Raw genomic sequence first — 26206 nt, forward strand, 5'->3', positions numbered from 1 at the left:
GGGACCACCCAGATTTAAAAAGACTCTTATGGGATTTGGGGCTTGATGATTTAGAGGAATGTGAATATATTGGGCAGGAGAGGGAGGGAGGAAAAAGGAAGGTCACTTTCGTTTGTTTATTTAATTTATTGGATTGTATTCATTTGTTTTAGAGTGAAAGCTAATGTCTTAAAGACTGTGTTTGGGGAATAGCATTTTGGGATTACTGTAATCTGATATCTAGGTGAGCTGTGCTGATAAATGTCGGCGTTTGAGGCCATGTTGGAGGCGTGTTGGGTGGGGGTCTGGAGGAGAAGACTGCAAATGGGGTCCTGGCGCACACCCTGGAGATTCGTGTGTGGCGTGGGGGTGGGGGGCTTCTGTTCCTGTAACCAAAGTAGCTACTTGCTTCTGCACCTGGGCATTCATGAGATCTGTCAGCCAGGTTTTCTCTCCAGTCCCACTGACCTGGCAGCCGACTCCCTGGTGGGCTAACATGGTTCAGCACCAGGGACAGCAGTCCCATCAGGGCCGGATGGAAAGACGCTTGTCTAACCCTACAGGACAACTCTTCATCTACACAGGACATCCATATAGTGCAGACCGAAGGCCAGTGGAGCCAGAGAGCACCAGAGATTTCTGGGGACCCTGCTCTGATTGTTCCTACCCCTTCCTTGGGATGGGGTGGGGGAGGGGTGTTGGACATGGAGTAGAGAATGTAGTTAATAAATGCATGGAGGGGTATATATCTGGAAAATAGTTGGCTTTACTGCAGTGTTGAAAAAATACGCTGAGCCAGGTGAATGTGATGCCAAAATTGTGAAGTTATGCATTAATGTCTTAGAGACTTGCTGCACTGAATGGAAAAGATGGGAAGAGGGTGATGGATTTCCCAAAACCCTAAGCAGCTGTGTGTTGTGAAATTCTTGCACCTAAATTTTTTTGAACTTACTTGTACCAAAGGTACCAGGAAAATATCCCTTCACCTATAGTTCATTTATCTGCTCACTGGAACAGTCCCCGCACCCAACACACACCATCCGGATTTCCAGCTAGAACCAAATGCAAGTTGGAGGCTCATTGTACCTGTATTACTTGCACTCTTCTATACTGTCACTTTGAAATAAAGGTCTAAGTATTACCCCCAATCCCCTCCTCAAAAAAAAAAAAAAAAAAAAAGAAAAGCAAAACTAGCTATAGAAGAAATCAAGCCATTGCCCTAAGGTTGTCCTTGGAGTTGACACTCTTAGGTAGTGGTTGTAAGAATGAAAGATAAAAGGGATGGGGAGTTGAAACTATCATTTTATTTTATTGAAAATTTCTAGATCACCGCTCTGGTTCTCTGTTCTCTAGGGTAGGTAATAGGAGATGCAGGTTTCTGATAAAGAGGAGACCCAAGCAAAGCAAGTAGTTAAAGCCTCTCTTTGGAGTTTCTAAGTAGAGAGAGGGGCCTGCTTAATTCTCCCAGCACTTTTCATACCTTCCTCCTTTACTATAAAAATAGAATGTATGTTCTTTAAGAGTGTACAGTTAAGTAGCTTTCTCAGAAGAGGGCCCTTTTACTAGAAATGGCTTATGTGCAATACATCTTGGTGGAATACTGGAAAAACGGTGCTTTGAATTAAAATTCGCACACCTCTTTTCCTATTGAATGTTGTGTGTAGCTCTGATTTTGTTTAAGAAATTAGAGAATTTATAGCTGCTTATTAATAGAAAGTATCATTCTCATACTCCCACCATTTATGAAACCTGTGGATTAAAATCTATTCAAGACATAGGGAAATAGGCCTTTCCTTCCTACTGAAATCCATCTGAGTAGACAACTTGATAACTAAACAGATAAGGGCGTTCTTATATATTTTATCTCCAGTGGTCTTATTTTAACCCAAAATGTGCAATTTTATTATTCATAGTAGTATCATATTTAACATATTTTCTTGTTGCAACAGTCCCACCTTTTCTTCTCCAGTGTCAAGTAACCCTTACTGATACATTTTAATTTTCAATTCTCAGCACAAGCTTAGATGTGCTTTTTAAGCAGCTCTAAATCATGGGAGCTCTGTGTCATGTAAACTCTCCAGTTGGAGGATTTTCATATGTTCTCAGTAATGTCAGAGATGGAGTCATTGCAGTTTGGTGCAGAGAATGTGATCAGAGTTTCAGTTGGCTGCAACCCCATGGGGGGGGGGGGAGCCATTTGAATGGCTGAGTAGAGCTGGATGGAAATAGAAGCTTTGATCTCTAAAGCTGGTCCTTGAGGAGGACAACAAGTGACTGGAAAAACGTGGGATCCTAGGAGCAACTTGAAAAAAGGCTTTTTGGGTAAATAATGGTAGTAGAACCACCTAGAAAGTTGAAGGGAAATTAAAAACAAAAACAAAAACAGAAAACAAAACATTTAATTGACTTTTCCTTTATATAACTCCAAAGAATAATTAACCCTGTCATTAAACTGGCTGAATTCATTAGATTGTGTCTATATAAGAGTAAAACAAGGAGGAATATCAAGCATTGGACTGAGGATTTTAATGGCTAATATTTCTTCTTATGTGTGGAATAGTTAATTTCTGAAACTCAAAATTATCTGAACTGGCACATACCTAATCTACAATGCTATCCTAGGGATTATCTGGGAATCTTGCTAAACTTGTATGATTCCTGAACCATACAAGCTTGTGATTTCCTGTCTTTCCAAATGCTCCACTTGGTTTTATTAGAAAAAGAAAAATCTCTTCCTCAGCATATTTAATTCCTTTGTTACAGATACAACATTTCAAATAATCTACTCTGAGGCAAACACCTCTCTGGGAAAAAAGGAAAAATGCTTATCGCCCAATATTTCTCAGAGTACAGCTGCCCACCACCCTCTACACAAAACATCTGGAGTGTAGACAGAAATTTAAAAATTATCTTTTAAGTTAAATTCATTACATAAATGTCTCTGATGTCTTAGACTCAGTCTAGAATAGCTATCCCCTCAAAGTAATTGAACTACAGAATATTTAATGATAAAGGTTTGTGTTCCACACATGTTAAAATTTGCTTCATGTCAAGGATTTCTGCTCAAATTGAAACAACATTAGGATTGAATTTAGAGCCTTGACCTTTCTTGTAAATATTATGTCACTGGGGTCGTGGCTACTTCTCACCTTTACGGCTTCCTGAGCCATTCCAAGACAGGCTTTCCACAGCTTATGTACGAGTAGGCTTTGCTGGAATGACACACACTTGTTGAAGGGGAGCATAATTCGCCATCCCAAAATATGCCTCTTTGGCATAAGAATTATTTTAGGCTGATTATTTTTAAGAAACAGCCGCCACAGAAGCAGCTCAAAACTGAGTGGAAGTTATTCTTTTGTGAAACCTACTCACATTTATAAGGGGCACCTCCATTTTTAAGGGCGTCTCCGTCCCTGTACCAGGAAGAAGAGTTCGGCTAAATCTCTTAGAAACTTACCAATGGTGAAGGTAAGGACATAAATCTGAGTACCAACAGTCCTCTTGTTTACTGTTTTCTCTGCTTGATAACCTCCCATAACTGGCTCTCCCCGTTTCCAACATCTTTGTCTTCAGCTAGAGATGGTATTTAAGGGGATGATGGGCCATTTGAAGGAGTTACTCAACTTTCCTGAGTACCTCTCATGTATACAGGAAATATATATGTTATCATATTTTGCTTTTTTTCTCTTGCGAATCTGTCTTTTAATTACAAGGATGTCTCAACCAAGAACCTAGAAGAGTAGAAGGTCAGTTCCCTTTCCTTCGCTTGCATGGTTCTCCCAAGTACTTCTTTCTGCTACATTCACTGATCACGGAAGACTGGTGAATGTGAAAGAAAAAATTGATTCTTCTGCTACTGTTTGATAAGAGATCCATGTGACATTTTCAAAGTCAGAAACTAAATATCATATCAACTTCAGAATTTTCCAGAATTCTACTTGTGTCATGTATATACATACAGTGAACCAAATTTTTATATATAAATTTTAATATGTACTATAGATTTTAACATATACAAAAGTTACATATTTTAAATGTACCAAATATAATTCTGTAGTTAATATATTATATATATACTTAATTTTTACTAAAATCTCTGAAATAGTTATTGTCAGCCTCATTTGACAGACTGGACCAAGATTATCGAGACATTAAATGACTTGCTTTAAAAGCAACAGATAATTAGAAGTCACATAAAATAATAAGTATGTATGTAGACAAAAATGAAAATACATAATAAGTATATACATTTATATACACGTCCTACCATCTGAGGGTTCCTTACTGTGTTTCTTGGTGGGTGCCCTCCAGGATCCAGAGGGTGGCTGTCCCTCCAGCGTTAATTGAGTCCCCCATAAAAGTCAGCAGTGGTCCACCCACGACCTGCCAACAGTGTTGATCCAACTGGAGCTTTCTCCTTTCTCCACTTGGAACTGACCCAGTACTTCTCACCACTTTGTCCCAGACTCCTTCTTCCCCAAAAGGGTGTCAGAAAGCCTGTCACCTCCCTGCCTTGTCTCCTGGGCCATAGCTACTCTGATCTCAGTGTGTCTTTTGCTAAATAAGCTCTTTCTTTATAAATGAAAGATGATGTGGAGTTGTTCTCTTAAAAAAATTGTTTTAAATGTATATAGACATACATGATGATGAGAACTGGTTATATCTGGGATCTGTCACTAATTACCTTCTGAATTTTTAAATCGGTTTCATCTCATCAAGTGTAGTAAGTAGTCTAGATTATTAAGATACTTATCAATTTCAATTTTTATGATTGTTTGATTCTACCTTCAGACAATGGAACCTAGAACAGACACCTTACATCCAATCAGCCCTCTGAATAAATTAAAATAGGGATTTTATAAGTAGTGTGGTTTGAGCTCCACACTCAGTCTCCATCACTCACTCCATTTTTCGATTCATCTGATTCTCTTTCTTGAAAGCTCTAAACAGAAATGCTTAGAAATAATCCACTATTCGGTTGTTTAATGAGTTTAAGAACATCTTAAATGACATGACTTAGACCCTGGACAAGATTAAGCTTGGGAAATATATTTTCTTAATGGTTATGTGTGAATAAATAAAGCATAGTTTAATCTGCAATTCAGTCATTGCCCAGAAACTTAACTGTTGCTCGCCATCCCGTTTTCAAAGGAGAGAACTTGTGCTCCACCAAGAAAATTTATGGAACAACTTGCTCAATATTGTCCCGCAGTTTTCCTACAGAAATTCCCAGAAAAGTGAAAGATAGTACTGGGCAACCGTACTGAATATTAAAGTAGAAATAATGTTACTGCTTCAGTATCTGGATATCTCTGTCTTCAATATGTAGATATTTGACATTGACATTTTTAATCACCTCAGACATGCAAGCAACAGCTTGATTAACTTTGGCATGTGAAAACTTAACATCAAAGTGCTTACATTTTAATTTCTAGAGGAATAAGAAGTTACAATTTCTAGAAATTGGGACTTTTTTTTCCTGACAGTGTTTGCATGCACACTTTTGTTCTGTCTATAGCCTTGTGAGTTAGATGAGAAAGATGTCTCATCTGACAGCTGTTAAAAATGAGATAAGGAGCAGTTAAGGGACTTGTCCAAGTCTCCTTGAATATTGTAGAGCAGGATTTAGGACTTCCTAGTTGCATTCCCAGTGCAATATGCCACACCACTCACCCTTTTTCTTCGTAAAAGTAAGAAAATACTTGGATTGTTTTGAGATGTAAAAGTCTGCTTTACTGTGAGGGTGATATGCTATTCATTTCATCCATATTCTAGAGAATACGTACCTTTTAAAAAGGAAATAAAAACCTCTTTTTAAGTTACACATTAGTGGCTTAGGGTAAAAATAAAATTTAACTCCAAATCACATTAATCCTTAGAGTGTTAAGAAATAAGAGGGCAAAATATGGTACTAATTGTATATCATTATAAGAATCATTATATAACTCAGATAAAGTGCCATGTATATGCTAAATAAATAGCGCCAATATTACACTCCCCACCCATTCATAAAGAAAACCATATGAATACCAAATAACACAATAGTGGGGAAAACAAGAGAATGCTTTTTAAGCAAAGATCCTTTGTAATAATTGAAACCCTGCCATGAACTCAATTTTAGTAGTAGAACACAAAGTCTATGCAGTGAGAGATGCATAACCAAGTTCTGTAATTTATTTAGGCATATTCAAACAAAATGGCCAAAACAAACTGCATATAACTTGTCAGTATAATTTTGGTAGGAAGAAACAAATGACTCATTTTTATTTATGTTCTTTTTTTTTTTTTTTTTTTTGCAGGTTAACAGTCCCTTTTTATAAATTGCTTTTGAAATCACATTTGAAATATGTAAGGGAAGGGAAAAAGTGCTAGTTATAAACTGTAGAAATGAATTAACTTTTAATTAATTCATTAAAGGAATAGTATTTCAGCCAGGTCTGTGCTAGGAGCTGGGTATATAATTATGGGGCAGCAGAGGCCATGAGGTCTGCTACTGTGGAGTTTGCAGTCCCACAGGGTGGCAGGCAATGATCAAACAGGTGTACAAATAATTATTAGATTTTAACTCAGGTAAATGCTACACAGGAAAGTTGTATTGTGCTACGAGAGAATATGCCAGCTGTCTAACTTGATGAACCATAGATGACAGAGAAACTGAGTGAGATCCACCAACTAGCTGAAACCAACCCTCAATCATTAACTGGTCAGTCTTAATATTTCAGCATTCTTTTCTTGGTTATAATAGTCTTGGCTGGAATTTTTTGCCCTCATTTGGAGAGGTTTTCACTTAAAAATGAATGGTATTTTTTTTTTTGAAGAAGAAAAGTGATGATTTTTTTCAATGTTCTGAAAACTATTTTTCTTTACTATTTAAAAAATATGTAACAGACAAGAACTATATTAAGGGTAATTAAATAAAGCAGCATAGTCACTTATGACATTATTTCAACACAAACTAAATTTGCTAATCAAGGGCCAGTCGATGGGCTTTGCTCCACTCATCTTCTGTCCAGTAGGTCTTCAAGTTACATACATTAAAGTGTGTGGATTTTCCTAACCACCACCTCCCACTGAGGCACCTTGTCTGATTCTCTGTCAATCTATTATAAATAGTCAACTATAGTCAAACAGAGTAAAAGAAAAAACACATGACTATCTTAACTATACATACGAGTTGTGAGCTTCAGTTAATTTCAGACTTGGACGATACAATTAAAAGAATACAGTGAATATTTTGGGGATTTTTAGAATTAAGTGCGAAATAGACTGTGTACGGCCTATAAAAGTGTATACAGAAGGAGATTTTAGTGCTTCAGTGACTTTTCAATATGGATAAATTATAATCTATTGGCAAGAGAATAGATGCTAGTAATTATGTTAATAAATTATCAACTATTTTAAAATGTATTTTACCTGTTTTCTTCCAGTATCTCCCTTCATCTTAGAACAAGCAAGTATGTATTTAGTTCCTTTCAAATTATTATCATTGTAAAAGCAAGATGTCCTGTACTCATGCAGAAACACACAAATCTGTAGCTTTGGATAACATCCTTTTTAATCTCATAACAGAATACTTTTCCCCTTACATAAGAGAGATTAAGTGAATACATGTTCTTCTTAAATTATTCCAAATAAAAGAACTAATAAGTTACTTTAAATTTGAGGTAATATTCAGATATTTCTTGTTTTTAGTAAAAAGGTAGTTTTCCCTAGTACTTCTTAGTAGGGAAAATTTTTTTTTTATTATTACTGAAGTACAGTCAGTTACAATGTGTCAATTTCTGGTGTACAGTGCAGTGTCCCAGTCATGCATATACCTACATAGATTCACTTTTGTATTCTTTTTCATTAAAGGATATTATAAGATATTAAACGTAGTTACCTGTGCTATAAAAAAAAAAAATTTTTAATCTATTTTTATATATAGTGGCTAAGTAGGGAAAATTTAAAGTGATAGCTTTTAAAGTCAATAACAACATCTCGTTGATTCCAGATAAAAATTTTCATTGAACCAAATCATCTCTTTTTAACTCAACTTTGTTAATAAAAATCTGCATTCTTTATTTTAAAATTAGCTCTTAATAATTTTCAAAAAAGTCTTGAATTTCAAAATGTTTACATGTGACATTGATGATTCTTGATTAAATTCCAAAACAAATTACTTGAATAAATTTATTCACTTTAAATAATTTAATGACTTAAAGTATTTAAATACTTCCTTACTTTCATAAACCCCTACTTTATTAATCAAGTTATTAGAAATTATAAGAATTTAGACATTTTTTAGTTTATTCTACACCCAGGTAATTTGTATAAACTAAGTTACCTTAGGAAAGTCCCTTAACCCTAAAACCACCATTTGTTTTTATTTCTGCAAGACATTTAATTGATACTGGTATATTGTAACATGTAATGTTCACCCCTAAAAATGCGGGGAGTGAATAATCACAGAAATACAAACACATTTGGATGTTAATATTTTAAAATCTTTAATTTTTATGCTTTCTATTATGAAATATTTAAAATATGCCTGAGTTTCCCAGTGGCTGATTTATTGAACATGCTAGTCTTAGATAGATGTTAGATGTTAGAAGTCGCGTTTCTCTGTAAATCTCACCTGTTGAATCTCTATTCCCCACACCTGGACAGCCCTAAGGTAAATCACATAACATTTCCATTCTTTTTAGAGTTTACAATCTCATTTTCAGGTATTAAAAGTCTCATCTAAATTGATACTTCAGTATCCCATGCACTTTTTAATTTATTTTTATTGAAGTCTAGTCAGTTTACAATGTTGTGTCAATTTCTGGTGTACAGCATCATGTTTCAGTCATACATATCCATACATATCCAGGAATATATATTCCTTTTCATGTTCTTTTTTCATTATGGGTGACTACAAGATACTGAACAGAGTTCCCTGTGCTGTACAGTAGAAACTTGTCGTTTAAATGTTTTACATATAGTAGTTTAAATTGGCTTCTGTTCTCTGATCAGGCCTAACCTGAGATATCTGCAGTCTTGCCACTGTTTCTTCATTTTTCTGTTAGGCTCCTCCTCTCTCTGTATTAGGCTGCTTTTGGCTTTTTTAAGATTGTACTTTCTGGGTGAGAGGTGCCTAAATGCTGAGTTGTTCTTCCCTGAGGGGATTGGATGGGTTCTGTGGAGCTGACCCTCTTCCTCCTTCCCCCTCCTGGGGACCTTTAAATTGCACCCCTCCCTGGCCTGGGTCGTGCTGAACGGGGGCTGATGTTTTATGACCCCCCCACATCACCACCACCCCAGCTCCACTCCAAAGACACACCCACCCTGACTTTCTGCTAGAATTCTCTTGCCAAATAAACAGTCTTTTCAAGATGCTTCCAGCACGACTATTTCTCAGGCACCCATTTAGTTCATGAGGAAGGAAGGAATGAATAAAAAATAAACTCAGCAAAACTGTTTGTCAGGTTCTGAAAGTGAAGGTCTTTTTGTCACTCAGGTTCACTCTTGGGATTGTTCAGACTAGCCTGTTAACTTCAGACTTTTTCAGGAAAGCATCAGGCTACAGCAGTCCTTTGGACTGCCTAAATGGTAGAGGATACGGGCCAAATTTTGCTAAGAACTCTGTATCCCCCTTGTGTTGAGACAGCATCCAGAGGCAGGTATGCAAGCTTTCTGTTTGGGGTAGAAGTCGGAATTACCCGGTGGGTCTTCCCTGGATAGTAGACAGACACCCGTGGGCGGGTTTCCTGACTTCCTTTCTCGGTTAGCTGCGGGTGGAGGCGGAGCGTGCGCCCCGGTGGGAGGAGCGGATATGAAACCGCACAGCTTTTCCTGCACTTAGGCCAACAACCTTCTTTCACAAGCACCGCTTTCTCGTTGAATCCGTAAAATTCTATTACATGGCCCCGAAGTGGGTGGAGGAAAGGGAATCCAGGGCTGGTTTTTAGCCTCGTCTAGAAGGTTCTGCGTCTTCTTGGCCGTCTACCGTTATTTGTGTTAAATGAGAGAACTCTTCTCGCCTTTTTTTTTTTTTTTTTTTTTTCAGTTCTGGGACACAGTTGTGGTAACAAAAGGGGAAGCATATTTAATATTATGTTCCCTATGTGATGCATTTTTTTCCAGCTACCCACTGATTAATTCTCCTTCTTCACATCTTTGCTCAAATGTCACTTTCTCAGTGTCTACTCGGATCATTCACTGTCATGCTGCAAACATCCCTCCACCCTGTACACACCATCCCACTTACCCTCTTCTGTGTTTGACTTTTCCTCAGCATTTATAGCCTTCAGTAATTCAGTAGAATTTTTTTATTATGTGGCTGAGCATTCTATTATTTTCACTTTTTTTTTTCTATCTCCCCCAGCTAGAATCCAGGCCTGATGAGAGCTGAGATGCTGTTTTTTTGTTTGTTTTTGTTTTTTTTTTTGTCCACAGCTATGCCCCGGGCTTTTAGAAACTGCCTCATTACTAATAAATGCCCAGTAATTACAGTTTAATTAAATAATAAGAATTAAATCTCCTTTTTCCTGAAATGTATCATCTCTTAAAACAAGAAAGAAGAACCTATTCATCTTTTCCACTAGTATCTCACCCTACATCCAGCCTATATGGCTGGTGACCAAAACAAAACAGCAAACAAGTCCCACGGTGCAGGGTAGTCCTTAGAAGTGTATGCTGTGGGGCCGCACTTGACCCAGAGTCAGATTCCCACCTGACATTGACTTCCTGGTGGCCCTCAGCAAGCTGACTTAACTCCATTCAGCCTCAGACTCTTCATATATATATATTTTTAAAAAAAAGGAAGATAATAATTCTTCCTAAGCTTATTTTGAGGAATAATTGACATAATTCGTAGTACATGGCACATAGTAGGCTTCCCTTATATGATGTTTTTGTTCCTACTACAGGGTTATTATTTATTTTCTGAGGATATTCCTAGAGGCACAAATAGCCACTCCACCCCTGCTAACCTCTAAATTTGAGAAGGGAGCAGGAGGCAGGTATCTTAATAGAAATTCTGTAATTTTCCAATCCCCTGTCTTAATTTGTGTAAGATGAGAAAACTGGGCAGAAATTCCTGTGTTTCTGGAATGCCTACGTTGTTCGCTGATTTCAGATCAATGTTATGAACTTGATAATGTGTCTGACACATATGGATTAGGTCCCAATAACAAGGAAATCTATGCTGAGACGTGGGGTTCCTTCCTGAAGACAACTTCTTTAACTATAGACACACAGATCCTTTTCCAGAGATAGTGTGAAGCAATTACCTTTGAGTTTCTGAGCAGAATTACTCAGTTCATGATTCAGAGCAAATCTGTGTTCCTGCTCTCAATGGTTCCGTCTGTGTTGGACCCTGATATGAAAGCAATGGCTGTTGAACCTGGAGAGGAAGGAGGTAATCTAAGCTGATAGGTTTCTATTCATATCACGGGTCACGACTGACTCTTCATCGTTTCCTTTTCAAAATCATGTATGAGTGACTTTTCATTTTTCTGTGCTTTATGGATCTGATAATAGAGTGAAACCCAATATCATCTGTCACCTAGGTTACTGCATCAGCTGCGTAAGGTAACCTTTTTGATGTCACTTTCACTACCTTCTGATTCATTTCACTGCACGGCAGAGACTTTTTTCCTAACAAAGTATTTTGTTAAACAAGAACAGGATCTAGATTCAGTAAAGTGTTCAGAATTTAAGTGTACAGTTAGATAACATTTTTCCAAATGTATGTATCAGTATAACCACCACCCCATATATATACACACACACACATACACACACACAAACACATACATACACATTATATACACTCACACATACGTTAGTTTCCAGTCTGTATTAATTTCCATCATACTTGCAGGTTTTCTTTTGCACCTTTCCAATTAATTACCCTTCTACCCGAACCCCCACCACCACTTATCCTTGAGTTCAGACTATAACTAATCTCCCAAGCAGATCCTTAATAGATATTTAAGTATCAATGAAATATTTCAGAAAACTGCAGATACACGTAAAGCAGAAGTTTGAAGAGAGGGGTTACACACTCTTATTTAGGTGATCTGAATGGTGTCCTGAATTCCTTCTGACTACTTTGTGAATCGCAGTTTTTGTAATTCTGACCCACTGTGCTCCCGACACCCTGCCACATGCAGAAGCTATAGGACTGAGCAAGGTAAACGCAGTCCCTGCTCCTGTGGAGTGGCCATTCTAGAGTAAAGACGTGCTTTTAAAAACATTACACCATATTATATCTTTCATCCATTGTAACCATAATTTTATAAAATTTCATATAGACACACCTACTTCTATATTGGTTTGTTTCACTTATTGCCTCCAATCTAAGGAAGGCTGTGTAACCAGATACACATTTTACACTCAACCATTTTTTTAAATCCACAGATCCACATGATTCGGTCCGTTTTCCCCTTGAAACCGGCTAACATGGGATATCATTTGACTCTGGAGATCTAAAGTGCTCTGCTAAATATAGAAAGAAAATAAATACAAAGTAACCAGATTTCCTCCTCCTTGCCTTCTGCCTTCCTGCCATAAATAAATATTTATGGTGTTCCCAATACTTGTTTGGCACTGGACTAGGGACTGGGGATACAACTGAGAAAAACAGACATTTAATCCTCTCAGACACTGCAGTCTAGGGGCAGGAGGACAGTAAACAAACTTCACATTGTGGTAAGTGTTGACGAAATAGCCAAAAGTTTGGTGTGATGAAGAAAAGAAAAAAATTTAGATTGAATAATCAGGAAAGGCCCCTAGAAGTTGTGATTATAAGAGTATTTTAAAAATTCAGCGAGGAGAAGATTGAAGGGAAGACCTTTCTTATAAGTTCAACAGCAGGTGCAAGGGGCCTGAAAGGAGAAAAAACTTGGTGTAGTTTGGGAACTAAAAAAAAAAAAAAAAAAAAAGCCCAATTGGCTGGAGGACAGTGAGCAAGGATGGAAAATTCAGAATGTAGAATGTAGAATTTGGGAGGCAGAAGGCTACTTCTTACAGCATAGCCTTGCAGTCATAGTGAAGACTTTGAATTGTAGTACAGGTAAGGGGCTTGGGTTAGAAAGACTTCATGTAACAATGCCATCAGCTGTGCTCTTAAGGAAGACTTGAGCCTCTAGGATCTGGGGAATGGGGAGAGTTGCAATTTACCTACCAATTGCAATTGCTTGGCAATTAACTAAACTGTTGACTTGTAGCTTCCTTAGGGTTACATATAGTGCTGCTCTCCTTCTTGCTCCAAAATCTTAGCAGAATAAAGAATTATTGATTCTGCTATTATGAAGCATGGTAATTATTTCAGTGTATTATGAATGCCATAAAATTATGGCACTATGAAATGATTTTATGATAATTAATGTGCTTAAACAGATACATCTTTATAAAGATAAATGCTCTGCATGTTAAAAAAAAAAGTTTCTTAACTCTAAAATAATCAGTATAATTTGTTTGGGAGAAGTTACTTGCCTGAGTGATTTTTAAATTTTCAGAGATTCTCATAGAGAGAATTAACAAATGTACACTTACTTCCTATCCATAAAATATATTGTTGAACTTAATGTGCATAAAACAGAACCAGGGAAGGTAATATTCCTTCTAAAAATCTGAAAGAGATATAAAAGTCTCTGAGCCAAATTGAAAAACAAAGGAAAAAAACACCATTTTATTAATAAAAATTTCCTTCTCCCCAGAAGATTTTTACATTTTTAGACTCAATTACCTCATGCTTTAATATCAGGAAATTTCACAAAGCTCTCATGTCAAAGAATATTTTGAAGAATTCAGTGATTTAGTTTATAGCGTAATAATTTTGGTTTTGTTTTATTTTTAAGTTAATGTGGAGCAAAACAGACCTTTATTGGTATATAGTTGTGTGAATTTTAACACATGTGAATCCTTGGAATTCAGCACCCCAAATCAGGATACTGAACAATTCTGCCTCCCTAAATTTCCTTTCTCCTGCTCCATCATAGCCATAACCTTCCCCCAACTCTTAACTCCTGCCAACAACTGCTACTATTCATCATTGTAGTTTTTTCTTTTCAAGAACGCCACATATGAAGAATCATAGAGTTCACCCAGCAGAGTACCTCTAAGATTCATTTAAGTTACTAAGATGTCAGTAAGCACATGAAAAGAAATTTAACATCATCAGCCATTAGGTAAATGCAAATTAAAACCACAATATGATACTGCTGCACATCTATCAGAGGGGGTCAAATAAAAACCACCCTGGCAAGACCAAGTGTTGGTAAGGATGTGGAGCAACTGGAACTCTCATGATTTGCTAGTGGGAACAGAAAAATGAGGAATAATTTTGCAATTTTGTGTGAGATTAAACATACATCTAACATATTACTCAACAGTCTCATTCCTATTTGCTTGAGAGAATTGAAAACTTACGCTCTGGGGTAATAGCTTTAATAATTAGCTAGGTAATTTTCTTCCAGAAATGTTTACATAAATATGATCACATCAAAATGGTGGTTTTTTCTTTATTTCGACTTGAGAGTGCACTCTTGATAGACTGAATCAGAAGCTTCTCAGTGGCTCTGTGATCTGCTTTGATACTACTGGTGAACGTGTATTGGGAATATTGGAAAGACTGGGAAGAATAGTGACAGAGAAATCACAGGGAGAAGCATGAATTCTGTGGGAGCTCTTCTTTCATTTCGAGCAATAGGTTTGCAGTCTCTTGAAAAAGGTAAAAATATACTACTGAGAAAAGATAGTAAGCTGTTATTCCCTGAAGGCACTTTCTTTGTAATATGAATTCATTATCCTTTAGAGTTTCTAACCTGTTGTATGACAAGGATCTAAATTTGTAAAAATGCAAATGATACAAAGTGGCCTTTTTTCTATTGCATACAATTTTTTTCTATGAAATGGGCATGCTGATTTAACACACCCTTGAACTTTCAGTGAAGTTAGGATGATTTCAAATTCCATTGGGAATTTTTTTTTTTACATTGTTCCAGAATTCTAAGAACAAAAGTCATCTTGGACTTTCTAACATACATCCATAGAACACCTACTTATGCTCACTACCAGCATGGAACATTTAAAAATAAAAATGTACCGTATTTTAATAGGCAACAAGGTAATAATGCCAAGTGCTGATAATAGTGTTTAGCTCATAGGAGATGTCTGTGAATAATCACCAGTGAGCGAGTAAATACACAACTTGTATGCTCTGGAGTATTTATAATTCCTAGTTATGTAAATTTACGTTCAGTAGAAATAAAAATGGACTATTCACATAGTGAAGGTAGAGGCAATGAGGAAGGAGAAAAATGCTAGCCACAAAACTGAAACATAAGACTTGATTTAATTTTTAAAGTGATCATAAAGTGACACATAGATTTTAAGAAAGTGTTTTATCCAAGAAGAGCCAAATAATGAACACTTAAGAATAGTCTTCTAGGATTGGCCACAACCACAAGGACAGATTTCAAATTCATATGACTTGAAATTAAAGATTATAGCACAATTTTAGGAAATAAAGAAGGAAAAAGAAAAGAAAAAAAAAAAACAGAGAAAGAAATTCCCAGAATGCTGGTCACTCAGATGTATACATATTGGTAAAATTTCTACATGAAAATGAAAATTCAGTCAAATTTTAACAGGCTTGTTCCATAGTTCCAAGCGTCTAAATATTAACAAATATTTCATTTCTCTGTTTTTTAGTGATATGAATTTTCAATGTATCTGAAGTATATTTGAATTTGATACCTTGAATAGACATCTGAATACATGTTGATATTGCGTGCATTAGAATCAGCCTTTATTTTCATACACTAGCTCTCTGAACTTTATTCTAAATCAGGGACAGTTTTATCTCTCGTTCATGGACCATGAGAAAGTACACAGAAATTCTCCCACCCACCTATGGCCTCCTTGTAAATAAGCGGACACTTTTTCATACTTACTTGTATTACCTTCTATTTAGCTAGAAGAGGAACCACAAGTTTTATCAGCTCCCCAAAATGTTTTATGTTCTAGAGAAAAATACTCTTCTTACCACAGAAATTGAGGTTTGGAACTGATTACAGAGGCAAGTTGATAGAAATAACCCTCACATCAAGTTGGAGATGCTGGCAGACAGATTGGTCACATTCTAACATGTGACAATGTTTTTCTTATGCCTTGCAGTGTGATTTAAGTGTTACATTTTTTTTCTAGCTATTCAGGTATTTGTTTGTCTCCCCAGATAGATGGGAGGTGTTTTGATACCAGCATTGTACTTAGTGCTTCTTTCTACCTGCAACTGTGCCTTGCACAAAAGAGTCTCAGATCCAGGCTGATTAACTGAGGGATTGAGACATCTAAATTCGCAATTGTGTCCCAAATTCAACCACCTTCATGGGTTTTGCCACATCTGAGTGTCCCGTAATATTTTTGATAAAATCAATGTCTTCCAAATCTAAATATTTAATAAACTTAATAGAAGTAATTAAACGAGGAAAATCAGTTTCACTTTTCATGACTGAATAAAACTGCAAAGTAAATACAGTGAAGCCAGCGCAGTGCTTTCATGTTTTGATAGTGCTCTGTCGTCTGCCAGTGGTGCTAAGCTGTTTGCTGCTCTTCTGAGAAAGTAGGTTAGCAAATCGGAGGATGTGGATAAAGACAAATTACAAATAAACTGAGACTTTGTCTTTAATATGATTGGATGAGCTGAGAGAAAATTAAAAAGACAACTTTCAAAAGGATGTATTTCAATATCATTTAGTGCTATGCTTATGTGACACTTAAAATTGTCTTAAGTACTAGGGGCAGGTGTCCCAGACTTTGGGAAACCCTGATATAAAGTGATCTTAATAGGATATAGGATCTTAATTGTGGATGCTGCTAATCTGAATTTCCAGGATACTTTGAAACACTGTAGTAAGTGGCATTTTTTTGACTGGCTTGAGAGCAGTTACCAAAGTGGTATTTACTTGGGAAAGAATGTCCTTTTCTTCCCTTCACCCTGGCTGCACCTTAGAGTTAGCTGAATACCAATGTCTTGGTCTCATCCTAGATCAAAAAAATTAGTATCTTAAGAGGTGAGCTTTCAGCACTGGTCTTTTTTTTTTTTTTTTTTTTTAAAGCCCTCTAGGTAATTTTAACGTGCAGCTGGGGTAAGAATAACAAATCTGTATCCAGTATCAAACATGCAGTGTGTGCTCGACTTTGTACATTCTTAGTGAGAGTCATCATATAAATGAAGAAATTCGGAGTATTTCCCTCTTGAACCGTTCCTTCATAGTAAATAATTACAGTCTTCTCTGACATTAGCTTTATGGTTTGCATGTCTTCTGTGGTTATAATCGGTCTTGGATGTCAGGAGTCAGAAAACAGCAAGAAATACAAACTTCGTGTCTGTTCCTAGCATACAGGAGAGCAGCCCCCGAAGGTGTGTGGGACTAGCTTGTCACCCTGTTGCTGTGGTCCAGTAACAGTGCAAGTACAGTGTCTAAGTTCTGCCACCTTGCAGAAAATAATGTTCTGCATGAGACCAGCATACTCGGGGTCCCCCTAAGGGTTACTGCCTTGGAAAAATTCTACATTGGTGTATATTGTGCAAGTTGAGTCATCTCAGTTTCCCCAAGATATCCAGGTTTTGAAGCCATGGCTTCCTGTCTGTGGCAAAGGGTACACAGATGAGATACTGTGAAAATTGTTTTTCCTTCTAGTGTGTTTTTCATTTCAGTTATTGCATTCTTCATCTCTGTTTGATTGTTCTTTGTTTTCTAACTCTTTGTGAAAACTTGCTAACTTCTCACTCTGTGAATCCATTCTACTCCCAAGTCGTTCTTGGATCATTTTTACCGTCATTACTTGGAACTCTTTCTCAGGTCGGTTGCCTGTCTTCACTTCATTTAGTTCTTCTTCTGGGGTTTTATTTTGTTCCTTCATCTGGAACATGTTCCTCTGCCGCCTCATTTTGTCTAAGTTGCATTTGGATTTTTATGTGTGTTTCTCAAGCTTGGAGAAGTGGCCTGTGTAGGAGGCATCCTGTGCGTCCCAGCAGTGCGCTCCCCTCTCGTCACCCAAGCTGTGTGCTCTAGGGGTCCGCCCTAAGTTGGGCTGACTGTGGGTGGTCTGGTAGGCCTGGTTGGTGCCTAGTCTGGTGGCTGCCAGGCCCTGTCTTGTGCAGGTGCTGCTGACTGTTTGTCAGGTCCTGGTCACCAGGTGGCTGGTTGTGGAATCTTAGGGGGCCCCCACGGCTAGTGCAGGCTCACTGGTGGATAGAGTCAGGGTCCTGAAGATCCCGGGGCTGTTGGCCACTTGCTGGCAGGTGAAGCCAGATCCTGGGGTTAGTGCCTGACTACTGACAGGTGGAGGTGGTTCCTGGATTCTGGCTGCAGGGCCCAGGGATCTCAGACCTCATTTCAGATCTTTGGGGAGGGAAGCAAAGTATGGGGTTCCTGACGCAGTTGGGTATAGTGTCTGGGGTGCCCCAAAGGTTGTGTTGGCCTGCTCTAGTGGGCAGAGCGAGAGCCCAGTTGGTCCCAGGGCAGGGTCTGGCCAGCATTGAGGGACCCTGGTTTTCTTGCTCCTGGTGCCCGCCTGCTGGTGGGTGGGGCTGGGCCTTGGCCCCGTGTGGGCAGGGCCCTGTCTAGAGGCAGCTGTGGGTCTTTAGTCTTCTGGCAGCCCAGTTAGCCGTTTGGCCTGAGGTGTCCCAGCACTGGCCCCTGCAGGCTGTTGGGTGGGGCCAGGTCTTAGCGCTAATGAGCCAAGATACTAGCTCAGCAGCAGCAATGTTCATGCAGTTCAGTGTTTCCCTAAAATATCTGCCACCAATGTCTGTGTCCCCAAGGTGAGCCCAGCCACCTCCCAGCTCTCCAGGAGCCCAGCGGGTAGGTCTGGCCAGGGCTCCAATCAGACAACTGCTTTAGCCCCGGATCCTGCTGTGTGAGGGGTGGGGGTGGGGTGTGGATTTTGTGTGCGCCTTTAAGAGTGAAGTCTCTATTTCCCCCAGTCCTGCTGGGCTCCCGCAGTTAAGCCCCACTGGCCTTGGAAGCCAGATGTTCTGGGGGCGGTGCTGGACCTGCTGGCTGGGGAGCCCGATGTGGGGCTCAGAACTCACTCCTCTGGGTGAAGCTCTGCAATATAATGATTCCTCAGTTTGTGAGTTGCCCGTGGAGGAGAGGGAAGGGCCGTGTATGGCATTTGATTATATGGAGAATCCACCCCATTGTAGCCTCTTCTTTATGTCTTCAGTTGTAGAAGATCTTTTCTGGTAGATGGCAGTTTTTCTCGTCTTGGGTTATTCTGCAGGTAGTTGTGATCTTGGTGTGCCTGTAGGGGGACATGAGCCCAGGGTCTTTTCTTCTGCGCCATCTTGTCTGCTTTCTGAGACTGTGATTTTTTTTCTCGCTTTGTAAATTATCACATGAAGGTGCTTTATAACTAAATAAATTCGGAATGTGCCATTATGATAATCATTATCATTACCAAAAATCATTGTTATTTACAAAGGAAGAATTCCTGTGTCCAATGGCGTGTCCTTCTTACCACAATTTAGCATCAGCACTTTTATTTCTGTTCTCCCGGACAGCCATGGAGAGTTAACGTGACTTTAGAGTTGCTTTCTTGGGTTAGTTAACCTTGGCCTTGTTTCCTTTTTAACCTGCCCAAATATTTTCTGTATATGTTGCTTGAGTTTTCAGGGAGTAGACATTTAATGAAGAGAGTGATGGCAATCAGGTGATGGCGTGTTTTATAGGCAGCTTACTTTAACGTTAGCTGAAACTGTTACACATGCACACTTACAAAAAGAGTGAGTTTTACCAACTACATTTTCACAAACATTGACCCTTTAAAAATAATCTATACTCTCATTGATTTTTTCAATAATGTGGAAAGTTTTCACTGGATGGCTTGTCAAGTGCTAGGCGCTTCCAAAGTTTTGGAATATCTGTTGAAGACGTATTTCTTGCATTTAGGGGCCTTTCATTCTACTTTTAATGCTCCAGCTTAAGCTAAAATTTTAAACACCTTTTTTTGTTGTTGTTATTGTGAAATGAAATGTGTAAAAAGTCCATAAGACATAAATATGGATCATTGGATCATCACTAATTGAAATGAAAAGCCACATAACCACTAATTTTTGGAAAGAAAATATTGCCAACACCCAGGAAACATCTTCATCCCCCTCCCAATCTCTATCTTCTTTCTCTTCCCTCAAAGTAATTATTGTGCTGGCTTTGATCTCTATAGTTGAATTTTGCCTCTTATTAAATGTTGTACAAACAGAAACATACCATATGTGTGTGCATGTATTGGGCATGTGTGTACATCTTTTGCTGAAATTTTTATTTTTCAGATTGATTTTGCTGCACATAGCAGTAGATCAGTAATTTGTATTATTGTATAATATTTCATTATATAAATATGCCATATTTTATTTATTCATTCTACTGTTAAGTTATATAAATGTCTATTACCAAAAATGCAACTGTGAGCATTCTTGTGCGTGTCTTGGAGTGGACCTGTGTGTGCATTTTTTTGTGGAACAAATCTAGGGTTGGACTTTCTGGGTTACAGGATACAGAGGTACTCATGTTTAGTAGGTAGTGCCAAAATGTTTTCCTTCCAAAACTGTATGAGTCCTAAGTACTCCACACTGTCCCATTTTTATTTAAGAGTGAGTTCAAACAAACAACAACAACAAACTGCAGTGAGACGGCTAATCCAGGGAAAACGGACTTCAGTGAGCATCCTAGAACATGACCTGACTTCGATGTTTTTTCCTGTTTACACTCTCTCTTCCTAGTGAATGCTGTGCTTGTCTTCTGCGTATTTTCCTCCTTTATCTTAAATAAATATCCCAGTTTTTATTTGGGGTCTGTGAGGGCCACATGACTTTGGGAATGCTGACTTCATCTTTGATACCAGTGGTAGGATGTATAATTACACTAAGATTATGAACAGAGTCCCATCCTTCAGCTATAGATTTGGTGTCATGTGTATGAATTCATATGTATTCAGGCTAGTGATGCACAAAGTGAGACTTCCTGGGACTTTTAAGACAAGTAAACATCTGAAAGAGTTTATCTCTGTTTTTATGGCTTTAAGTCAGAAACCACAGAGGTAAGGAATTGTTAGCATCTTGTGACCATACAGTTAAGCCATCTTTGGGTTGAAGTTGATACCGTGGAGGATAGTAGGGCGAGAGAGAAGAATCTAAGTATTTAAAAACACAGTTGAGAAGCCAAATCAAAGCGCCCTGAAGCTCATCCTACATCAAGCTTTACAATTATATGTGCCGGTCCCTCCCAGTTTAGTTTGAATGTTCTGATACTTGCAGTAAAATTCTTCTTAGCTAGTACAACCCCCACAGACATTTATTTGATATGGGTTATTGGAGATTGCTAATAAACAGTTTGCATTTTTCATAATTGGAATATATACATCTGATAACTGACTCAGACAGACAGACACACTTACCAGCAGCTGTTGCCCTGGTTATCACAAAACTGAACTTATGAGCTAAGGGGGATCATAGTAAATAGAACGATTCACACAGAATCTCCACTTAGAATTGACCCCACCCTCTGTGCACAGGCGCATTGCTATGCATGGAGCACCTGCCCCCACAGGTTCTGCAGGGGTCTCCCACCTGTCCCCACTGGGAGATGCAGCTTCCCATGGGACCCTAAGGGCTCCGTATGACAGAGCAGTGTGTGCCCCAGTGTTCCTGTCCAGTGAACCACAACGTTTCTGAAGAATTCCCGGTCCTCCTGGACAGCACAGAGTGAAGTGTCCTCCGAGGGTCAGATTCTAAGTCCCCTGTGCCCTCTAAGGATAGATGCACTCCCCTACCATACCTGCTCCTGTAGTTTCTACCAAAGCCATCTTCTGCAGCGGCTGGAGGACATCCTTTGAAACGAACTAGCTTATGCCTCAGCCTTGCAGTGTGCACTACTTTCCAAGCCATAGAAGAAAGGGTCTCAGTGAGGCAGCTGATCACATCCCGTAAGTGAAGTTAGGAGCTCTGCTGTCATTCCTCAGCGTGGGGAGATCAAATCGCTGGTATCTGCAGTGACAAGCTTATGAAATTCGAACGTTATTAACTTCATGCTGAGGTGCCATACTTTTATTGATCTCAGGCATAAACTGATTTAATGTCCTAAGGGAAAATGAGCTGGAGCAACCATTTGTTTTAGATGATCTTATTATTTTTTTGATGAATGTTCCGTAGCAGATTCTTGGGTCTCCATTCCTTTTTTTAAAGCCTTGCAGCATAATGCTTAAACCATTTTGGTTTTGGCCAACTACGCCTGTTGGTAAATATCATTGTTTTTCTTCATTTGTAAAATGGAGAGAATGATAGGAATATCAGTATTTTGAAGATGAAGTGGGAGAAGGTATATGAAGTCTTTAAGGTTATCCCTACAACATAGTAAACACTTAATAGTAGCCATTGTTGGTGTTAAAATTTATCTTAGGAAAACTAGTGAGTAGGGGATAAAAGATTCCTTCCACAAATTTTAATTATAAATTCCATGTATTCATGGAGTTTATAGTCTAGTAATGGAAACAGACAGTAAGTCAGTGAACACACATTGTAACAATGCTATGGCGCAGTCAAGGGACTGGCTAGAACATATAAAGGATGCGGTGGGTGACAGAGATAGACTAAACAGTAAGGAAAGACCGACCTCTATGAGGAAGGTGATTTTTGTGTTGGAAATTGAAAGGTAAGAAGGAATAAGCCATGCCCGATATTGGTTTGGGAAGTGGAGAGAAGAAAAGATTGTAGGCAAAGGAAAATGTATATTCTTTGTTTATGATGCCAAACACCAGTGGATTTGAAGATACCCAAATGAAAAGACAAATGTTTTTATTATTTGTCACCCAAATGTTTGCTGTTATATAACTTGGGGAGCATACAACGACTAGATTTTTCCTTCCCACAAAACTTAGAACTGTATTGAATCTATGGAGATCTGAAATAACCTGGATATAAATCTCAACTTGCATAAACTGCATGATTAGTCTTCACAGTGGCAAATGTCCAAAATAAGTACCAAAATTCAAATATTTAAAATCTTCTGTCTCATCGAGAGCAATCTCTCATCGAGCATCTATTCATTTTTTTTTCAAATTCAGTATTTGTTTTTAAAAGCCACTTTTTTCCTAAACAAAATGGATTTTTGCTTCTCATCATAAACATGAACTTATTACATATTTGTAATCATGCATAAATTTAAATCATGCATAAAACTGTATAAAGATGAAAATAAAAATGAATAATCTAATTTAACGTGGAGACTCAGAGTCAGGAGAGCTAAAGTAGGAACCTGGGAACCTGTGTGGTTTGTTTTTTTAAGAGCCCATCCCATCGTGCGTGCACACACACACACACACACACACACGCGAGAGGGAGCACGCCTTGCTTAAACACTCTGTGACTGAGATTCTCAAATTTTAGTATGCATATAAATCACTTGAAGATCTTGCTAAAAGAAAAAGAAAAGATTCTGATTCAGGACTCTGGGTGATACCCAGGGTTGTACGTTTCTAGAAATTACCAGGAAATTCTCATGCTGCTGGCCCAAGGCCCTGGGTCAGATGGCTTTCTAACAATTTTTTGAAAGCTTTTAAAGTGAAAACTTTACAGCCTTTTCTGGCACTGTCTTTCAGAAATTTACAGCCTTTCCTGGCACTGTCTTTAGGAAATTATCACTTTCAGAAGTTATCCAAAAAAAAAAAAAACAAACAAGGTTTTCATTATGTTAATATAAGAGTAATGTTAACTTCAGTCCCTTACCTTTTAAAAATTGTGTTTAGTCTATTAAAGGGCACAAGAAGGAATAATCACTTCTAAAGGCCATTACATTTAGATAGGTGCCTTTAGCTAGAAGTTCAAGTTTATGTTTGCTCTCAGCCCACTCAACTGTTAAGTCAATTTCCTTGAATCATTATCAGTCTGTTTCTGCCCTAGCATTCTCATGGAGCTCACAATTCTACAGAATGCCTTACTGAGTGGTCAGACTTAATTATCCCTAGATAGTCCACCTATAAGCAAGGAGGTCTTGACTCCAAAGAATTCTACAGAAACAGCCAATTTTGAATGAGAGTGTTTCTTTTTTCTTTGCTTTTTTTTTTTTTTAACAAATCTGGAAACAATCCCAGAAGATGCATCAGCCCCGTTAATTTAGAGCTCAGCTGCAAACACTCTAGAGAATAAAAACTTCATTTATTTATAATGTAGGGGCTCATTATTTTTCTTCCTGGATAACATCTGTTTTTAGTTCTTCTCGGCCTATATTAGACCAAAGTCTGGAAGCAGCTCCCTGTCGATTCAGGTTTTGGCTGTGAGGTTGGAAACGATTACCAGTCTGCTTTCAGGGCTGTGTGTCAGGCACCGTGCTAAGCACTGAATAAACATTATGTTAACCTTGCACGAAAATGTGATGTGAAAACTAGTCTTAACTCTATTTTAAAGATGAGAACACTGTGAACTTTATCAAGGTTAAATAACGTGCCCAAGGTCATAAAAATAGTGTCGGGCAAGACAGGAATCCAGAAGGCAAACCTGATACTTCTAACTACCAAGAACATTCTCTTAATTTTTCTGCTCTATTTTACCTCTTTATGACTAAGTACGCTTCTTGAGGTATGACCAAATCTGTCCCTGACACTTTTGTTTTAATTGAAATATATTTGATTTATAATGTTGTGCTAGTTTCCTGTGTACAGCATAGTGATTCAGTTATACATAGATGTTTTTATATATTTTTCATTATAGGTTATTGCAGGATACTAAATATAGTTCCCTGTGCTATACAGTAGGACCTTATTTTATATATAGTAGTGTGTATCTGCTAATCCCAAACTCCTAATTTATTCCCCCCATTCCCCTTTGGCAACCATAAGTTTGTTTTCTATGTCTGTGAGTCTATTTCTGTTTTGTAAATAAGTTCATTTTTATGATTTATTTAGATTCCATATATAAATGATATCCTGTGATATTTGTCTTTCTCTTCATGGCTTAATGTCACTTAATATGATAATCTCTAGGTCCATCCATGTTGCTACAAATGGCATTATTTCATTCTTTATGGCTAAGTAGTATTCCATTGTGTGTGTGTGTGTGTACACACACACACAACATCTTTATCCATTCATCTTTCAATGGACATTTAGGTTGTTTCCATATCTTGTCTATTATATATAGTGTTGCTATGAACATTGGGGTGCATGTATCTTTTTGAATTAGAGTTTCCTCTGGATATATGCCCAAGAGTGGGATTGCTAGATCATGTGGTAAGTCTACTTTTAGTTTTTTTAAGGAATCCCCATACTGTTTTCCATAATGGCTACACCAAACTACGTTCCAACCAACAGTGTAGGAGGGTTCCCTTTTCTCCACACCCTCTCCAACATTTATCATTTGTGAACTTTTTAACAATTGCCATTCTGACTGGTGTGAGGTGATGCCTTATTGTGGTTTTGATTTGCATTTCTTTGATAATTAGTGATATTGAGTATTTTTTCATGTCCCTGTTGGCCATCTGTATATCTTCTTTGGAGAAATGTCTGTTTAGGTCTTCTGCCCATTTTTAATTGGGGTGTTTAGTTTTTTTGTTTTTGAGTTGTATGACCTGTTTGTATATTCTGGAAATTAAGCCTCTGTCAGTTGCATCTTTTGCAAATATTTTCTCTTAGTTCATAGGTTTTCTTTTTGTTTTGTTTACGATTTCCTTTATGTGCAAAAGCTTATTAAGTTTAATTAAGTTCCATTTGTTTATTTTTGCTTTTATTTCTATTGCCTTAGTAGACTGATCTAGGAAAACATTGCTACAATTTATGTCAGAGAATATTTTGCCTATGTTTGCTTCTAGGAGATTGATGGTGTCCTGTCTTATGTTTAAGTCTTTAAGCCATTTTGAGTTTATTTTTGTATATGGAGTGAGGGAGTGTTCTAACTTCATTGATTTACATGCAGCTGTCCAGCTTTCCCAACATCATTTGCTGAAGAGACTCTCTTTTCTCCATTGTATATTCTTTTGTCCTTTGTCAAAGATCAATTGACCCTGGGTGTATGGGTTTATTTCTGGGCTCTCTATTCTGTTCCATTGATCCATATGTCTGTTTTTGTGCCAATACCATGCTGTTTTGATTACTATAGCTCTGTAGTATTGTCTGAAGTCTGGGAGGGTTATGACTCCAGCTTTGTTCTTTTTCTTCAGTATTGCTTTGGTGATTCTGGGTCTTTTGTGATTCCATATAA

The 26206-nt window shown here is 37.9% G+C and overlaps 1 protein-coding gene across 2 annotated transcripts in view; it reads left to right on the plus strand.

The window, feature by feature from the left end:
- The window catches only part of GABRG2 (gamma-aminobutyric acid type A receptor subunit gamma2), a 94957-nt gene that overhangs the window by 604 nt on the left and 68147 nt on the right, over positions 1 to 26206 (plus strand). The window lies entirely within an intron of this gene.

The sequence above is a fragment of the Camelus dromedarius genome, chromosome 27 (assembly GCF_036321535.1).
Source record: "Camelus dromedarius isolate mCamDro1 chromosome 27, mCamDro1.pat, whole genome shotgun sequence".
Taxonomy (NCBI): domain Eukaryota; kingdom Metazoa; phylum Chordata; class Mammalia; order Artiodactyla; family Camelidae; genus Camelus; species Camelus dromedarius.